Raw genomic sequence first — 6,941 nt, forward strand, 5'->3', positions numbered from 1 at the left:
CCTTTCTGTCTCTCTGTCTCTCTCTGTCTGTCTGGTGAGCACACGTGCCCTATAGCAAAAACCTCTCCCCCCCCCAAAAAAAAAAAAGAATGAATGAACTGGGGCCAGCAGGTGGCATGATGGCTAAGGCACTGGACTCCCACATGGCAGACCATAGTTTGAGTCCAGGGCCTGGAGGCTTGTTTTCCTACTTTCCCTTTCTCTCTATCTCTGGTCAAATTAAACAAACAATAATGATGATAATAAAAAACAAATAAAATAATTATTCAAAAAATGGACTATTGCGGGACCAGCAGTTGGTGAAATGGCTATGTCGCTGGACTCCCATGTAGTCAACTGGGGTTTGAGTCCTGGACCCAGTGGCTTTAACTCATGCTGGATGCGTGTGTGTCTGTGCCCAAGATCCTGAGAGGAGAACGGAGGAGAAGGGGCTGTGGCGTGGCCATCCCCCTCCTCGGAGGGTGGGGGTGATGTCTTGCTTTCTGTCCCTCTGTCTCTCTCTGTCTTTCTGGTGAGCGCATGTGCCCTATAGCAAAAACCTCTCAAAAAATAAAACAACAACAACAAAAAAACCCCCCCAAAAATGAACTATTGCTACATGTGTAGATGTTCCTTGCAGATATAATGTTAAACATAAAACCACAAACAACAGACATAAGTAAGTACAAACATATATTGTCATCTACATTAATTTTTTTGTTTTTAGTTTGCTATAGGGTGCGTGCACTTGCTGGAGAGAGGGAGAGAAAGTGAGAAATCACCCCTTGGGGGAATGGTCTCACTGCAATTCCTTCTGCTTTATTCTCCTGTTGGGATTTTGGGCATGCATGCACACAAGCCTAGTGTGTTTTTCAAGCTGTCAGGTCTGAGACTCAAACCACGAAGTCAGACATATGTGATCCAGTCACTTTAACATCTATGCTGGCCCAAGGTTTGGTGTGTTAATTTGTTTGCTATAGGGTACCTGCACTTCCCAGTCAGAGACAGACAGAAAGGGAAAGTAAGAAATTACCCACCCTCCTCTCAAGGGGGATGACCACACCACAGTCTCTTCTCCTCCGTTCTCCTCTTGGGATTTTGGGCCCACATGCACATGTGCCTGACATGTTTTCAGGCCACCTGGCTTGGGACTTGAACCACAGAATTGGTCATGTGGAATCCATCTGCCTTAACCTCCACTCCACCTGCTAGTCCTACATGAAGTCTTTTTTGTTTGTTTTTAAAGATTTATTTATTTATTTATTTCCATTTATTATTTTTATTTTTTAACTTGACCAGAGAAAGATAAAGTGAGAAAGCAAGCCGCCAGGTCTAGAGCTTGAACTGCGGTTGACCATGTTGGAATCCAGTGCCTTTAACCACCATGCCACCTGCCAACCCCACCTACATGAAGATTTTTTTAAAAGAATTATTTTATTTAACTTCATTTATTTATTTTAATTTGACCAAAGAGGGACAGACTGAGAGAGAGAGAGAAAGTGAGAAAGGAAGCCATTGGGTCTGGAATTTGAACTGTGGTCTGACATGTGGGAGTCCAGTACCCTTAACCACCAGGCCACCTGCTGCCACCTACATGAAGTTTTAAAGACAATTAAAATTAATCTCAAGATACTGGTGGGAAGTGCCTGGGAAGGGTCTGGTAATATTAATGTCTATCAGATAAGCTGGGTAATTTATAAAATTTAATGTATAAATGTATGCATTGGGTAAGAAATGGATATTTTACAAAATTTATTGAGCCAGCAGATGATATACCATGCCGGGTGCAAGTGTGTGCATGACCAAAATCCCAACAAGAGAGTGGAGGAGAAGGGACTGTCGTGTGGTAATCCCCTAACTGGGGATGCTTTCTCACTGTCTCTCCCCTGCCTCCCTCCACTGAGCATGTGCACCCTAAGGTAAATAATTTTTTTTTTTGAGAGGTTTTCGCTATAGGGCGCATGCGTTCGCCAGACAGACAGAGAGACATAGAGACAGAAAGCGAGAAATCACCCCCCAGGGGGGGATGGTCATGCCACAATCCCTTCTCCTCCATTCTCCTCTCGGGATCTTGGGCATGCACGCACACATGCCTGGCGTGAGTTTTAAGCCACTGGGTCTGGGACGCGAACCGCGGTTGACTACGTGGGAGTCCAGCGACATAGTCATTACGCTAACTGCTGGTTCCCAGGTAAATAATTTTTTAAAAGAGGTTTTTGCACTCATGGAGAGAAAGAGACAGAGACAGTGAGAGGGAAAGTGAGAAGTCACCCTCAGGGAGGATGGCCATACTGCAATCCCTTCTCAAGTCTCCTCCTGGGATCTTGGCCACGCACTCACATGTTCCTGGTGTGAGTTTCAAGTGACTGGGTCTGAGAGTTGAATCTTGGTCTGCCATGTGGGAGTCTAGTGACATAACTGCTATGCCATCTTCTGGCCCCCTGGCAAATAATAATTTTTAAAAAGTTTATTTGGGTTGTTCATTCATGATTTGTATGTTTTTCTGTACATGTGTTTATTTCATAAAGTTTGCTTAAAAAAAATAGCTCCATGGAACCAGCAGATGGTGTAGAGGTTACGTCGTTGGTCTCCCATGTAGTCAACTGCGGTTCAAGTCCCAGACCCGGCAGCTTAAAACTCATGCCAGGCACGTATACATATGTGGCCAAGATCCCAGGAGGAAAATAGTGAAGGGATTGTGGCATGGCCATCCTCTCTGTAGGGTGATTTCTTGCTTTCTATCTCTCCATCTCTCTGGCAAGTGCATGTGCCCTATCACAAAAATCTCTCTTAAAAAATAAATAAAATAATAGCTCCATAGAACAGTGATTTTCTCACTTTATCAAACCCAAAGGGCCATTTATAAGATAAATGTTTTTAACGTTGTCTGAATTCTCTTGAAATGAAAGTTGTAGATAATTGTACATGTGATATATATCATTAAAATAGTTTCTTTATAAAATGAAAGTGTAATTTTATAATTAAAAATATCAATGTAGTGCTCAGTTGAAGTATAAAGAAAAAAATGAAAAGAAAAAGCTTTCCAATAAACTCATGTGTGTTTCAGTATATTAATGTTTGATCATTACTATCCTGGAGGAAATTGAGTACATCAAGTGCTTGGATTTTGTATAAAAATCTCCACGGAAGCAACAGTTGCAAGTACAGACTTAGTCAGGTAGTATGACAGCTGAGGAAGAAGGCATTGGCGATGACGGCTGTTTTCTGAACTGGTAAAGCATTCTGTGCGAACCATACCGTCCTTTCTACAATTACTCTTCCATTTACACAATAATGGCATTCTTTTAAAATCTAGAGCGTGTTAAAATTGCGGGAAAACTCTTGATAAGTCAAAGCTGACTTAGAGTCTAGGCTCAGACTGTTGTGAACATGCTTTACCTGTACGTGGGTGTCTATTTTGTTATGACAAAGTAATAAGATGTGAGAAAATCCATTGTTGTACAGGACGGTCCTATGCATTGGAGAATGTCTAACATCCATGGCCACTATTGCGTGCCAATGGTGTCACTGTGGTGACCAAAAATACTGTAAACAAAGTTCCAGCATTCCTCCAGAAGGCAGTGTTGCTTTGGTCAAGAGCCATCAACTTGTAGGATGATTTCCAGGCTAGAAGCCATCGGTGTTCTCATTCATGAAACTCTGCTTGACCCATGGGTATCAAAGTAATTTGAGGGGCCTAAAATTTGAACCGACTCTCTCAGTTCTTTTTTTTTTTTTAATTATTTTATTTATTATTTTTTTCACATGAGTTTTTCCAGAGGAAGAGAGACAGAGAGAGGGAGAAAGAGAAAGCAAGCCACTAAGTTCGGGACTTGAACCTTGGTCAGCCATGTGGGAATTCTAGCACCTTAACCACCATGCCACCTGCTGGGCCCCCAGCTCTCTCAGTTCTTCAAGGCTTCTCTGCTCATTGATCCAGGAGTTCCATCTTGAAGATTTGGGAGTCCTGCAGTGCTGCTGCCTTGGTGACCGACGTTGAGGGTTTGTCAGAGAAGATGTGTAATGTTCCTGAACAAACAGGTGGAAATTGTGCCATGAATTTCCAGTTATATTCCTAGCTCTGCCTTGAGACCCTACTCCCTCATAAAAATGACTCAGATATTCCAGAGCAGAGGATCGCATAGATTTGTCAGTCTGTGGAATCAAAGATGGCACAACTTCATGCTGGACGTTCTCATCCCTTAGACCCTGGAGACCTTGTACCTCATCTTCTGTCATGGAGCTCAGCTACATCTGAGTGGCTATTATATGTCAGGCTATCTCCCACCCCCATGCTAAACCTTTAGAAGTGTTATTTAATTCTTACAATATATGAGGTAAACAGTTATTCTTAGTTTTGACGGGGAAACTGAGGCATACAGAAGTTAAGACACGTTCGTAGGGTCATATAACTAATAAGCTGAAGAGTCAGAATTTTAACCCAGACATCTGACTCCAAAGCTGTAGCTCTCTTATTTTTTTAAAGTTATTTAATTTTATTAATCATTATTATTACTTTTTAATTTGATACAGGCATTCACCAGAGAGAGAGAAAGTCAGATAGAAAGAGAGAGAGGGAAAGTGATCAAGCAAACAACCAGGTCTGGACTGAACATGGTCGGCCATGTGGGAGTCCAGCACCCCAACTGCCACACCAACTCCTGGTCCCAAGTTGTAACTTTTAACCATGGTGGCATTCTGCCTTAATATAGGAAAATATCCTTTTTCCAAGAAGCTGTATCCTGGGCATAATGAAATGGCATAACTTTTCATTGGCTAAATGCCTTAAAAAAAGAATAATTATTTAATTTTATTTATTATTATTATTTTGACCAGAGAGAGACAGAGAGAGGAGAGAAAGTGAGAAAGCAAGCCACTAGGTCTGGGACTTGAACCTCAGTTGGCCATGTGGGAGTCCAGTGCCTTAACTACCATACCAACTGCTGCTCCCCTAAATGCTTTAAAATTTTTTTTTTGATTTTTAAATTTAATTTTATTTATTATCATAATCTTTTTTATATTACATTGAATCATATATATCTTTACAGTGCATTACATTTCTTTTTCCAGCACGATGACCATGCATATCAGTCAAGACAAAGACATTACTATCCATATCATCATCATCTAATAGCTTTGACATTCAGCCTGAGGAGTCCTTTGGCCTTTTGTGTCAGTGATGTGACATTCAGCTCCAAATAACAGAAAGCTGACTGATAAACATGAATACTAAGGACATTTACTGCTTACTCAACATGCAGTCCAAGGATGGTTAAATGGTTCACTAACACTGGTAAGCACTGGCCTCATGATCATCAGAATATCTGCTTTTTTTTCTCATGTGTGCAATCTCCTGGCCACAAGATGGCTGCTGCAGCTCCAACTGTACAAGTGAAAGGAAGGAACAGAGAAAAAAGAGATTTTAATGGCTTTTTATCTCTACTGACTTTCATGAATATTTCATTAGCAGGCCTGGCAGGTGATGTGGTGGTTAAAGGCAGTGGGTTCCCACATGGCTGCTCATGGTTCAAATCCTGGGCCTGGTGGCTTGCTTTTTCACTTTCTCTTTCTCTGTCTCTTTGATCAAACTGGAAAATAATAATAGTAAATAAAGTTAAATAAAATAATTATTTTCTTAAAAGAATTACTTATTTAATTTTACTTATTCATTCATTTATTTAAATTTGACCAGAGAGAGTCAGAGAGGAGCGAGGGGAGTGAGAAAGCAAGCCACCAGGTCCAGGACTTGAACCACAGTTGGCTGTGTGGGAGTCCAGCACCCTTAACCACCCTGCTACCTGCTGGCCCCCAAATAGTGCATACACATGCACCCGGTGTGAGTTTAAGCCACCGGGTCCAGGACTCGAACCATGGTCGACTATGTGGGAGTCCAGTGACATAGCCATTACTCCAACTGCTGGTCCCATCCCAAACAGTATTTTTGACAGGGTCTTGTCATGTGGCGATCCTTTCTGCTTCTGCCTCGCAGTCAGCAAGGTATACCAAAGGTGCATGCCACTGTACCTGGTCTGTTTTTGGTTGCACTGGGAGCTGAACCCAGGCCTCCCATGTCATGTGAGTGTTTCAGTCATCACATAGCAGTGCCCTGCCACCTGTTCCACATGGCTGGGCCTGTGCTTTCTTTTTTTGCACATTTCTCTATTTTCTTGTTGGATGTAAAGGAATGAACCTTCAGAACTAGTCTGATACAGACCCATCTTCTCTAGAGACTGAGAAAGTGAAAATGTCATTTACCAGCCATTCGTTCTAGGTAGAGTCCCAGAGTATAGACCTAAGCTATGGTGCTCATGTGAATGTCTGTGTGGGCCACCAGGGCCCGCATAGTGCTTGGTGTACTAGGACTTCAAGCTGCCCCCAGAGATGTAGCCCACTTTCAATCAGAAAACAATGACTTTACCTTAACCTTCTTGATGACGTTCTAAAAAAAATAAAAAAAATTAAAAAATCAGTTCACCCCAGCAATGGTGCTCATGGTTGGCTTGTGAGGACTGGCTGGGCCAGTAGGAGGTATGTTTCAAATGCAGTTCTCAGCAGAGGCTCAAATATTCTTTTTATTTATTTATTTTTTGGAGAGGTTTTATTTTTGTTGTTTGTTTGTTTGTTTGTTTTTTGGCTATAGGGCACATGCACTCGCCAGAAAGACAGAGAGAGACAGAGAGAGAGAGAAAGCAAGAAATCACCCCCCAGGGGGGATGGCCACGCTGCAATCCCTTCTCCTCCATTCTTCTCTCGGGATCTTGGGCACACATGCACATGCGCCCGGCGTGAGTTTAAGCCACTGGGTCCGGGACTCGAACCGCGGTCAACTACATGAGAGTCCAGCGACATAGCCATTATGCTAACTGCTGGTCCCAGGCTCAGATATTCTTTAGGCCCAGTTGCTTTGTAGCAGTTTCCTGGGGAGAGTGGTTCTGTACAAAAATGAAAAAAAAAAAAAAAAA

This window comes from Tupaia chinensis, unplaced genomic scaffold (genome assembly GCF_000334495.1).
Source record: "Tupaia chinensis unplaced genomic scaffold, TupChi_1.0 Scaffold000237_1, whole genome shotgun sequence".
Classification (NCBI taxonomy): domain Eukaryota; kingdom Metazoa; phylum Chordata; class Mammalia; order Scandentia; family Tupaiidae; genus Tupaia; species Tupaia belangeri.